Source organism: Marmota monax, unplaced genomic scaffold (assembly GCF_021218885.2).
Source record: "Marmota monax isolate L192 unplaced genomic scaffold, Marmota_monax_Labrador192_F-V1.1 WCK01_AAM20220418_F8-fsc00013, whole genome shotgun sequence".
NCBI lineage: Eukaryota > Metazoa > Chordata > Mammalia > Rodentia > Sciuridae > Marmota > Marmota monax.
Genome location: NW_026692202.1, coordinates 18,904,462 through 18,917,614, shown reverse-complemented (window position 1 = coordinate 18,917,614; position 13,153 = coordinate 18,904,462). Strand labels below are relative to the sequence as shown.

The 13,153-nt window shown below is 37.8% G+C and overlaps 1 pseudogene; it reads right to left on the bottom strand.

The window, feature by feature from the left end:
- Positions 1-5,273: 5,273 nt before the first annotated feature.
- LOC124085162 (U6atac minor spliceosomal RNA) lies at positions 5,274-5,391 on the bottom strand (annotated as a pseudogene).
- Positions 5,392-13,153: the final 7,762 nt, after the last annotated feature.

The window sequence follows — 13,153 nt, the reverse complement described above, 5'->3', positions numbered from 1 at the left end:
CAAAGCAACATAGACCCAGTCACTTGAAAGGAAGGAAAAAAAAAAAACAGGTGTGGAGGTAATGCCTGTAATCCCAGCAATGCAGGAGATTCCAACTGGAGAATCACAAGGTCAAGGCCACCCTGGGCTACAGTGTCATCCCCATCTCAAAACAAAACAAAAATCATGCATGCGCACACAAACACACACACACACACACAATGGTAGAGCACATGATTTTTGCAATGGCCCTGGGTTCAATCCTCAGCACCAAAAAAAAAGTAAGATGTAAGGCTAACAAGGGAGTTTACTTTTAAATTATTTTTTTTCTTGGCTTTGCTGGGAACAGAACCCAGGACATAGAACAGTCTATCACTAAGCTATGTTTAATGAAATTTCCAATTTCCTAAACTCTTTAAAGTTTCTAGCTTTGATAACAAGGTCATAATTTTAATAGCAATGAAGAAGCAAAGATATGAATTATCTGTATAACATCTAGATGGAGATGTCTAACAGAGGGCTGGAAATAGTATGTTGCACAAAAGAGAAGACAAGGTAGGTATTATGATTTGGAACTCATCAGCATCTTGGTAATACCTGAGATTACCTTTGAACCATGTAAATTTTAAAAAGAAATATAACTATTATAGAACTTGGGCTTTTTGGGAAACTGAGGTGATGTGAAGGCCCCCTTCACACTGATTCTTGCAATCAAGTCAGAAAGATTTCAGATATGTCCCTCAGAGTGACAAAAAAGTTTATTAGAAGAGAGCGTCCTTTCAGAGAGGAGAGGGACAGCATGTCTCTCCTGCCCTCCAGTTTTATTGGGCTGTCCCAGGGAAGTCTCCAGAGAGTTCCACCTAGGTCCACCTCTTGACTTTTGACTGACAGCAGGATGATGTCAGACTTTCGAGTCCTCATTGCCGTGACAACTGTAGGTCACTTTGACCTATGTTACCAATTCTAATTGGAACCTGTTCTTGTAGATTTTATGATTGGGGGAATTATCCTAATAACCAGGATCTGGTTGGTGTAAGGGTCAAAAGAACCCCCGCTCTCCTTCAGGTAGCTTGTGTTCTTATTGGGATTTAGAGGACTGCATTTCTGCAGATAGCAGGGAGTTTACTGGGGAATATAACATATCCTGTGGATGTAAGTCAGGCAGAGATACAGGTAAATTATTTTTTTTTTAAAGTGAAAGCACATGTGGGTTAATGCTGTGGGCCCAGTTTATAGAATTATTCCCTTAGCCTCTTGTTACCACCATTCATATCTGTCTCCTATCATAACTACACAGAGAAAATAATTTTTTCAAGATTTTATCAAAGTGTTCTGACTATACAGAATTCATTTGGCATATATCCTACAGACAAAAACAGTGGGAATGGTGGCATACACCTTTAATTCCAGCTATTTGGAAGGCTGAGGCAGAAGAATTGAAAATTCAAAGCCACCCCAGGAATTTAGTGAAACTCTGTCTCAAAATAAACTAGGAAGCCCTGGGGATGTAACTTAGTGGTAGAGGTCTTTCCTAGAATGTACAAGGCCCTGGTTTCAATCCACAGCACTGTAACTGATAATGATTTTTTTAAAAAGACAACAAACACATTTTAGTTTCCATCAAGTAAATTTGTTGTTTGTAGTGATATGAATTTAGTAATTCTGAAATTATGTTATGCATATTATAAAATTGAGAAACAAAAAATATATTGATTACTTCCCCAAGTAATGTGTTCTCATTGTGGGAAAAGATAATACAAACATGCAATTAAGGAAGGAAAGTAAAGAGTTTTGTGGTATTAACTTAGAACAAGTATCAATATGAAGTTATAATTTGAATATGTCTAGAGAGGAAAAACTTTTTTACCCTCTTAGGTTGAAGACCTATGGACTTCCAACTTAAACTAACAAAATATTGATTAATAAGACAAAAGGCATACAATTTTTATTAATATTTATGTGCGTGGAAGTTCACATAAAAGAAGTGAAACTCAAAGAGGCAATCAGACTAGGTGGGGAGCATATATACTCTTTAAAAAAAGGAAAAATGATCCAGGGTTGTAGCTCTGTGTTAGAGTGCTTGCCTAGCATGTGCAAGGCCCTGGGTTCAATCCCCAGCACCACAGAAATTACAATAAGAAAGAATAAATAAAAAAGAAAGATAGTTTGAGCTTCAAGGGATAAGAAATTGTGGGCATAACTAAGAAATATATTGGGGAAAATAATAGATAATAATAGCTATTTTAGGAAAGTCTGTTTATACAAAGTCATTACAAGAGACTGAATGTTGGTGTTCCCCCACCCCACCACCAACATCACCCTGCCCCCAGTTCATATGTTGAATGTGATATTATTTGGAGGTGGCCTTTTTAAGAAGCAATTAGAGTTAGATGAAAGAGGTTCAGGAAAAGTCTAAATATTAGATTGTAAGAACAGAAAATAGAAGTTAGAGATAGAGTATAGCTCAGTGGTAAAACACTTGCCCATCAGATTATGGTGAATTCATGGATAAAAATAATGTGAGGTGACAAGCAACAATGACCATACTTGATAATGTTTTCCTGAGTGACCAGAAAAAAAATATATAAAATGGACAATTCTTTGACCATTGTTTGGTACAGTCTTATTTCTAAACCATATGTGATCTTAGAAAGTTTTTAAGGACAAAAATTAAGAGTGCTCTTTTATATATTAAAAATTAGGCTTAGATTAGGTCATGAGGTGGGGACCTTCATGATGTGATTAATGATCTTTTAAATAGAGAAAATAACAACTCTATCTCTCTCTGGCATGTGAGGATTCAGCAAGAAGACCATGCTGATCCTTTGGCACCTTAACCTTGGACTTCCCAACCTCCACAACCATGAGAAACAAAATGTTGATTCAGTCACCCAGTCCATGGTATTCTGTTATGGCAGCACAAACTCAGACATTCATTTTGATACTGATTCCCCATCAGATTTTCTTTTCACTCCCTATATGAGGGATGGGGGAGCGCTTTCCTCAAAGGAAAATTTATGCTGTACCTTCAGGCAGATAAGAGGTGAACAGAGAATTTTTGCATCTGTTGATTCTCAGTTGCCTTTAGCTAAAAGAAAAAAAAAATGGGGGTGGTGGTATGGAGAACAAACCCAGGGCCTCGTGCCTGCAACACAAGTTCTCTACCACCAACCTACATCTCTAGCCCCTAACTTGAAATAATCTTTATGCCAAAGTGCCATATTGGGTATGGAATGTTCCAATCCCCTTCAAATACATATGTGTATTTTATATATACATGTATGCACACTTGCGTGTGTGCGTGCGTGCGTGTGTTTTTTTGCTCTGTTCACTTATAGAGCCAAGAAGCAGTGACAACCTAATAACAATGACCATTCCTAATATCCAGATTAAAAGAAACTCTGGAAATATAGATGATGCAGTGGTAAGGCAGAGGAAAGGATTAATCTTGGAATGCTTTGTTATACCAGAAAGTAAGGAAGTGTTCAAAATATGAGTACAAACCCAAGTGCTAATGGATAAGCCTAGAGAGTGGAACCTTCTGAAACTATTTACAAAATAAGTAAATGAATTGGTACTATTTTTTTTAAAGAGACAGGGTCTTGCTATGTTGCCCAGGCTGGTCCCAAACACTGAATGCAAGCACTCCTGTCTCAGCTTCCCAGGTGAGTAGCTGGGAGTACTTATAGAGCCAAGAAGCTTGAACCGGTCCATCTCTCTACATAGCTTTGAACAGGTTCTCAAAAGTAGTTGATAATCAAACAAAAATGTGTACAGGCTTGCCAGGACACATGTGCCACTATGCTTACTTTTATTACATCTTTCAGACCTGTATCAGCTAAATTTTAAATATAAAGTGTCCACTTATTAGGGCTGGGGTTGTGGCTCAATGGTACAGTGCTTCTCTAGCACAAGTGAGGCACTGGGTTTGATTCTCAGCACCACATGTAAATAAAGAAATTAAATAAAGGTCATCAACAACTAATAAAAATATTGTTTAAAAGTTTCCACTTATTGATGAAATACTGCTGTGTGTACTCAGCCTTATGCCTGGGTGGGTCACATAGCACCTAATTCTTTCTGGACCATCTCAGGTCACCTAGTCACTTGATGTTCGATGGTCAGACATTTGGTCTCTAACAAGACTTACGTGGCTTTGCTGCAAAACAGTAAATGATTCTTTTGTTGAGGCTTTCTGGAGACTATGTAACAAATTTATTAGCTACTGTCTCTGAGTGTCATCTAATTTGCTGGGATTTTGCACCACAGCTTACTTTTTAACTTCAGCCAGAATTTGTTACAGAGCTTCTTCTTTCTCTGCTCCCCAGTGAAAACTCCCCTCACAAGTTGCTTATTAAGTGAGCTAGAGTAGACATCAACATCAATTGATCATCACAATTCAAAAAGGCTTATCAAGCATTGTGTTTCTATTCTATTGTTTTGTTGTGTGGTCATGAGTAGTTATAGTGCAAGGGACAGCAACTTGTCTTTTACTCTGGAAGTAATAGGCCTCCAGTAACAAATTATATTGTGAAATCCATTTCCTGGAGAGACAAGCAATCAATTATGAGAAATAATATACCAGTGTTATGAATGAGTTGGGCCACACAGAAGAAATGCTATATGATCTGGTGCAAATGCATCAGCTAATGGATAAATTATTTTAAAACTTAATTAGAAATTTTATCTCTATAATACACTCTTATGGTTAAAGTTTTTTCAAAAATTTACTAATTAAAAAGTTTTCCTCCTATCCCTGCCTTTGTACACCCTGTTAGGGCAAGGTCTTATATTAATTTCTTACATATTTTTTCAGTATTATTTTCCTAAGGCCTCATGAATACTAGGCAAGTGCTCTACCACTGAACTACATTTCTAGCCCAGTACATATTTATTTCTTTAAAACATTTTAAATTGTTAGTATTATTTTTAGCATATATTTATTTACAAATTAATGGGATTCACTGTAGTATTTCCATATGCACATGGATCATGCATTGATTATGTCCATTCACCCTTCTTGTATCTTTTTCCCAACACCCCTTTCCTCCTGATCTCTATTCCCACCCCATTCAATCATACTTTCCAGTCCATAGTAATCCCTCTTCTATATTCTCATTGTTGGTTTTTTTCTTTTTCTTTTAGTTTCCACATCAGAGAAAATATGAGATACTCGTGCTTCGGTGTCTGGCTTGTTTTGATTAACACCATGTTCTCCAGTTTCATCTATTTTTCCACAAATGATAGGATTTCATTCTTCTTTGTGGCTGAATAATATTCCATTGTGTATAACCAAAAAAGGATGGCTAGGTGCTGTGAAGAAGGTGATAGTGCCTTACCTGTATGTATGTTGTCATCCATTCTTCCATCCTTGTCAAGGGAGGGTTAATGCTCTCTCCTTTCATACAATACCTAGCTAGCATTTACTCATGCAAATAAAAATATGTAATCTTTTTTATTTTCTTACAAAAAAGGTAGCACACTCTTTCCAGTATGTACCTCATTATTTTCATTTAAGGATGTGTCTTGGAGAATGTTTCATATCAATACATTTTATTATTCTTTTAAATAGCTGAAAATATACCATTGTATGAATGTACCATGAGTATTTATCAAGTTCTCAATTGATAGACCCTTTGGTGTTCTCTTCTTTTGCAAATGTGAACAATGTTATAATGAGTCACTTTGTACATATCACTTCATCATGTGCAGACTTGTCTGTAAAATAAATTCATTAAAAATCAATTTAACACTTAGATTATGTTAGTGAGCAACCCTTCGGTTGGGGAGGGAGTGGCTAAAGATGGGAGAGAGAAATGCTTTGTTTACTGAGCAGCAATATCCCCTATATATGATGGAGTCAACTCAACACTTTCACACTCATGACATTGTCCTAGAGTATTTTTTACAAGTAGAAGGTGGGTTTTAATATCATGCTCCTTAGAAATACTTTTGAAAAAACATCTATAAAGTAAATAGTAGTATAATTTAAAGATGAATTTATTACTTTAATATTAACAGTAGCAAGATTTGAAGAGGTATTTTATGAAATAAGTGATTTTATCTTCCCAGAAATGGTGATATTGAAGTCAAATGTATTTTCTTGACCCAGATAGCATTTAAGTATAAAAGATCTTTGAAGGATCTTCATTTGTCAGATTCACTCTATTTTTTAAATCTTTGCACTTTGTCCATGATGCAAAGGGTATATGAAATGAAAATATAAAATCCTTCTGTGTTAAATGGGTAATCCTTTTAACCTCACTTTGCTACTTCAAATATTTTCCTGGCCACTTTATAGTTTCTAAACTTTCTTTTCCCTATTTGTAAATGTAAGAAAAGAAAAAAAATGTTAGAAATAAAGAGAGAGAAGAGGTGGCTCAACAGTAACCCGAGTTTATTTGGGACAAACCTGAGCGAGATATAGAAGAGCCTAGGCAGCCAGAGCAAGATGACAAGTGAGAAAGGGGCAAGCCAGACCAAAGCGGCATGGAGAAGGTCTTCCAATGAGGTCAAGTTCCTGTTTGTCAAAAGTATTCATGGACACCCACAGGGTACCCAATCAGACAGACGCTTCCATACTTGGGTTCCTAAGTGGGGGATCCAGTAGAAAAACCAAAATAGATGTATAGACACAGTGGGGTGCACCAATAGATAATAGTTGAGGCAGCCAGAGAGGTACTAGGAAACAACTGTTTTAGCTAAAGACAGGGTCTTGTAGGAAATTTTTTTTCATTTTTTAAAAATTTAAGTGCCAAATATATCTTTTTAGGTATACATGACAGTAGATTATTTTTTGACATATCATACAGACATGGAGTATATCCTATTCTAATTAGGATCCCATTCTTTTGTTGTACAAAAATTTTAATGGGAGTTTGGTGGGTGGCCATGATGAGCTTTGAGGTATCCCACCCTGTGGTTGACAACTCAGACAGAAGCAATGATATTAGAAGGGAAGGAAAAGCTTCTGGTCCATATGACAGGACAAGGGAGGCAGAGGAGTGTGGGGAACTATGGTAGAAAGTAAAATGGAGGGCTTGAATTTGGTTAGGATGTCCCTGATAAGGATAGGAGTTTGTCATCAGAGCATTCCAGTCAGGCAGTCAAAAACAAACAAATAAAATATTAACCTAGGGTTTTAATCTGGGGTGGTGGGATCATTCTCCAAGGTTCCCCATTCTATTTGAGTACAGATAATCTATCTTCTGCCTCAATCCCACCTCTGAAGAGGTCCTTGACTACTGTCAGGGGAAAAGGGGCAATGAATGCTCTGGCTTCATCAAGCTGATGGTAGGTGTCAGCTGTGGCAGTAAAGAAAGCCCCCCAGAGGGTCAGTCAAAGGAGAAACTAATTCAAACTAAAAGCCAGAAATAAAATGACAGGGATTAAAAAATCATTTCTTAATAATAACATTGAATGTAAAGACCTAAACTGTTCAACCAAAAGACATAGACTGGAAGACTGGATTAAAAAACAAGACCCAACAATATGCTGTCTCCAAGATACTCACCTCATAGGCAAAGACATCCATAGACTAAAGTTAAAAAGGATGGCAAAAAACGTACATTCACTTGGAACTGGCGAACAAGCAGGGGTTTATATCTTCATATCTGATAAAGTGGACTTCAAATTTAATCAGAAGGGACAAAGAAGGCCATTGTATATTACTTAAGGGAACCATACATCAACAAGACATAACAATCTTAAATATCTGTGCTGTAAACAATGCAGCCTACATATAAAAAAACAAACCCTTCATAATCTCGAGAATCAAAGAGATCACAACACAATAATGCTGGGTGACTTCAACACACCTTTCTCACCAATAAATAGCTCTTAAAATAAAAAACTAAATAAAGAAGCTGTAAAACTAAAAAATATAACTAATAATTTATACTTAACAGATATATATATATATATATATATATATATATATATATATATATATTTCATCCATCAATGAGTGAATACATTTTCTTTTCAGGAGCACATGGAATATTCTCGAAAATAGACCACATCTTAGTCCACAAAGCAACTCAGCACATACAAAAAATAGAGATAAAACCTGTATTTTATCAGATCATAATGGAATGAAATTAGAAATTAATGATAAAAAGTACGTTGTGTCAATTCGCCTATAAGCAAATAAAACTGGAAGTTTATATAGAAAGGGTTACAAAAGACACTACCAGAGTCACAAGTTTATTCTAAGTCACTTTGAGAGCTACAAATTTTCCTAACCTCCTGTATAGTTAAATTCAACCTATTTTTTTTTACTGGTATGATTATTTAGTTCTAATATTTATCCTTCAGATTGATCTAAAAGATGTAATGTGGCACATAAAAGCTCTGACTTTACCAAGAGAGTCCTAAGTGACACAACTAAAGGGATCCTTCAGCTAACCCAGAGATTACAGAAATAAGATGGCATCCCACAGCTCAAGGTGACATCTGTGCCATTATAAAAATTAAATGTGTGTTTTTAGCAATCCTGCTCATGTTTCTAAAGACTTAAATGGCCTCTGTTTACAAATAAATGACATGGCAGATCACACCCTAAGCTCTAATAAGTTAATGATCTTCATGGTCTTCAGAAGCTTGCTGAAACAGTAATTGTTTTTATGCGAATTATTTTAGGAAAATAATGCTTTGCTGTATTCTTATTTGCCTAGTATAAATTCTGCCCCATGTACACCTTGCCCAGTCACCTGTCAACTGCCATCATGGACCTCTGGATTACCCTGATGCACAAAATTCCAAAAGTTCATTAAGCTCCAGATGGTCATGAAAATATGACCTTCCATGGAGCTGCTTCCCAGCTTCTACTGAGACTTCCTAGATAGACCTTCTGGAGGGCATCCTTTACTGCCACAGCTGACAGCCACCATCAGCTTGAAGAAGCTGAACTGAACAGACACTTCACAGAAGAAGAAATACAATCCATCAATAAATATATGGAAAAATGTTCAACATCTCTAGCAACTAGAGAAATGCAAATTAAAAGTACACTGAGATTCTATCTCATTCCAGTCAGAATGGGAGTTATAAAGAATATAAGTAGCAATAAATGTTGGTGAGGGTGTGGGGAGAAAGGTACTCTCATACATTGTTGATAGGACTGCAAATTGGTACCACTATGGAAAGCTGTATGGAGATTCCTTAGAAAACTTGGAATAGAGTCATCATTTGATATAGTTATCCTACTCCTTGGTCTATATCTAAAGGTCTTAAAAGTAGCATACTGTAGTGACACAGCCACATCAATGTTTATAGCAGCTCAACTCACAGTAGCCAAGATGTGGAAACAGCCTAGGTGTCCTTCAATGGATGAAAGGATAAAGAAATCGTGGTATATATACACAATGTAATATTACTCAGCCATAAAAAATAAAGAAATTATAGCATGGTGGTGCACACCTGTAATTCTAGCAGCTCAGGTGGCTTAAAGCAAGTTCAAAGCCAGCCTTATCAAAAGTGAGGCACTAAGCAACTCTGTCTCTAAATAAGATACAAAATAGGGCTGGGGATGTGGCTCAGTGGTCCAGTGCCCCTGAGTTCAAACCCTAGTATCCCCACCATGGCTTGTGGATACTAACCCCCCAAACAAAGGAGATTAGGGAGGGGAATAATAGAAATCCATCAGACTAGACAAAAGGAAATGAAGGGAAGGGAATCAGGAGGGAAATAGGAAAGACAGTGGAATTAATTGAATGTATATTTCCTAGCCTTGTTATTTTTATACATGACCAAGGTAACTCCATATCATGTATGACCACAAGAGTGGGTACATGAATCAGTTATACTTTATGTATGTATATTCCGCCAAAATACATTCTACTGTCTTGTATAACAAAAACAGAAACAAGTATAAAGATAAAACAAAAACAAAAACAAAAATTCTTTCATCACCAACTCACTGGAGTTGCAGGGCCCTTAGAGGGTCCCATTGATCCCTGGGTCCTAGCTGACCTTAGAGGGGCAAAACTAAAATGTTGTCTGATTTTTCTCTGACATTTTACTTCCTTGATTTTTGTCTCCAAGTTTTTTGTTTTAACCATCCAACAGGCCAGTTTCACTGATCTTAAAGTGGGAGTAATGGGTTATACTTTAAAGTCTATAGTTTTTACAGCAACCCCTTTTGTTTAACTAGGGCCATATCAGAACTGGAAATTTGCAGTATATCCTATCTGTTCTGTAGGTGATGCTTCTCTTAGTTCAGATTTTTCTTTCAGAAGTAGTACTTCTGCAATACATTAACAGGCAACTGTTATAAAGTTTCACAAAATGAAATTAATGAGAAACAGTGTTAATGATCAGAAATAAACTTATCTGAGGGGCTGGGGATGTGGCTCAAGCGGTAGCGCGCTCGCCTGGCATGCGTGCGGCCCAGGTTCGATCCTCAGCACCACATACAAACAAAGATGTTTTGTCCGCCGAAAACTAAAAAATAAATATTAAAAAAATTTTAAAAAAAAGAAATAAACGTATCTGATATTTAAGGAAAGTAAAGCTGCTGTTTTGAGCATGAGAGGCAAAAAGTTCTGGGTATGTCCCCAGTTGAGAAGGCAAACATTTAAATTCCCTGAATTAGAAGAGATAAGTGGTAGTTTACTGTAATTAAGTGAAATGGAACTTATGGTCTTTTTCCTGAAGGATGAGTGGGAATATAGAAGAAAAGATGTCTTGTGAAGGTCTAATTTTGAAGCTAGGGGAGTTGAATCTCCCACAAGGGGTTCCTTTTTAGGAGGTGGACAACAGGGACAGACTTGGGGTTTGGGTCCCAGAAAGTGTTTGAAAGACTGAGGTTCCTATGAACTCTAGGCACTTGAAATAGAGAAGATGAAGGAATTGAGGGTCAGTAGGACATACCCAGTAGTTGAGAGTAGCCTAAGGACAGGTATGCATGTAGAAAAGACATTTTTGCAAAGAAAGAAAGAGACAGCTCAGCTCATGCTCTGGGGATTAATGAGTCACCTCTTTCCCAAAGACCTTGGGTCAGACTAAGACTTCATCTCAGGATCCAAGATTTATCAGTGAGGATACCCTCCACCATAAGGGCAAGTCAGTCAGAAACAGAAAGATACCGGTAGTTGATATTTGGTACCACTGAGGACTGTCAGGGTTAGATTCAGGACATTTGACCTCCATGCAGCAACAAGGAGTCAGCCCAGTCTTCTACCTTCAGTTGTCTCAAGCCTTTCTCTGTCCCATGCATCACTATTTTTTTCCCATTTGATCCTGAAGCAAGTCAGGATCAATATTCCCAATGCCTAAGCAAAGGGGGTATCAATCCCATCTGCCCAGGAAACTTGTCACTTGAGTCTTAGGACCAGCAGCTGCACTAGTCACTTTTAACTGGCTGACAGGTACATGTTGTTTAATGACTGTTTGTCCACTAATAAAGAGCACAGAGAAATGAGAATTCCATTGTACATAGTACCCTTCCCCATAGATCACTCCTTCCCTGTCCCCTGAAATGTAACACAGGGGATGGGTGGGTTCTTTGTCTTGCAATTCAAGGGATGAAATTTATGGACACAGGGTCAGACACAGCAAAATAATAGGATGTGTTAGAATAATAGAAAGAAAGAAAGCAGAGCTCCTGAAGAGGGACGGATTCAAAGAAAGAGATATCTTGAGGGCTATTTTTAAAAATTATTATTAATATGAGGAGAAGAATGTGAAAATTTGAGCAGTTTTTGAGAGAGAAGGTCTGGTGTGGAGGTACTAGGCCTGGAGCAGAGGCCTGGACTTAGGGAACTTTGGACCATTTGCCATTGCAGTAGAGAAGTTTGCAAGATTTCTGTGAAATTGGAAATCAAATGTGCCATTTTCAGGCCAGTGACGAATATTGTCCAGCTTGTATTGGGGCCAGGCAATATTACAGAACACCAATCTTTTGGGAAAGGCACCCCAAGAGGGTGTCTTATAGAGGCTTTGGTGGGGTCTGGCCATGTTGGACAAAAGGATTGAGGAGGACCCCCAAGGACCCTGACAGACAGAACAGCCAAAATCCAAGGGCATCTCCACAAGAATATGGTTTCTCTAAGGATGTTCCAGGAATGACCAATGGAATATTGGGCAATTGATAGGAGCGATAGCAAGTCATTTCCACCCAGTGGTGGCAGGGGTTTCTCTTATCCAGCCCTGGGATTTGTCAGAAGAACAGTATCCACAGAGAGAGAAACTATGGCAGGGATTCCAGGAATGCAGAGGAGTTAAAGGGCATCACTCAAGCAACAGGTGATCCTCTGCGGTGAATGCAAAGTCCAGCAATGTGACTTACTAAAGTCACCAAAGGGAGAAGAGGGAGAGTAAGAGAGGAAAAGAAAGAGAGACTGAGTGGAGGTCAAGGGAAAGCCTGGAGGGGCTGCCCATGGTGAGAAACTTGAACACTAATCCTGGGTTTGTCACCAAAATAGAAGGAAATAACCAAATGACAGAAATAAAGAGAGAAGAGAGGCAGCTCAACAGTAACATGGGTTTATTCAGGACAAATCTGTGAAGAGGGACCCAGTGGAGACTAAGACCAGTGACAGTCTTGTACTTACAGCCTGAGGTGAGGGGAATTTTTGTGGCTAGGTGGTTGTCAGGGAAGAAAGAGTCCTTGTCGTTGTCACCTCTATTCTTTGAGGCAATCAGTATTCCATATTGAACAGGTGCTTTTCAGTATTTCAGGATTTCAGTCCCAGATAATAATTTTCTTTCTTTGCATAATGATGGAGTATTGTCTAGGGTTTAGGTCAAGCTGAGTCAGAGTGACTGTGAGGTGATTCTTGTTCTAAGATGGAGGACATGTTTCAAATGGCATTGCCTGTGTCAAGGTTTCCTAACAGTAAATAGACAGGTTGTTCTAGAAATAGATTTTAAACTGGGTTTCTCAATTGAGTTCTGGGTTAGAGAAAGTAGGAACGCATGGTTGGTAAGTCTTGGGCCCTCTACTCTGTCTGGCTTCAACCAGAGTGACTGTTTTTATGTGTTTTATACATTGGAACTCCTAATACCATTGCTTGAATTAAGAGTTTTTGAAAGTCACAAGTCTTAGTCCTTAAGATTTCTGCAGATTTTTTTCCTATCATTGATTATTATTATTTTGCATGGTCACATCTTATATCCGAATATTTTCAAATTCTCTTGTAGGAATCTGATTATCCCAGCTCCTAAAGTTCCT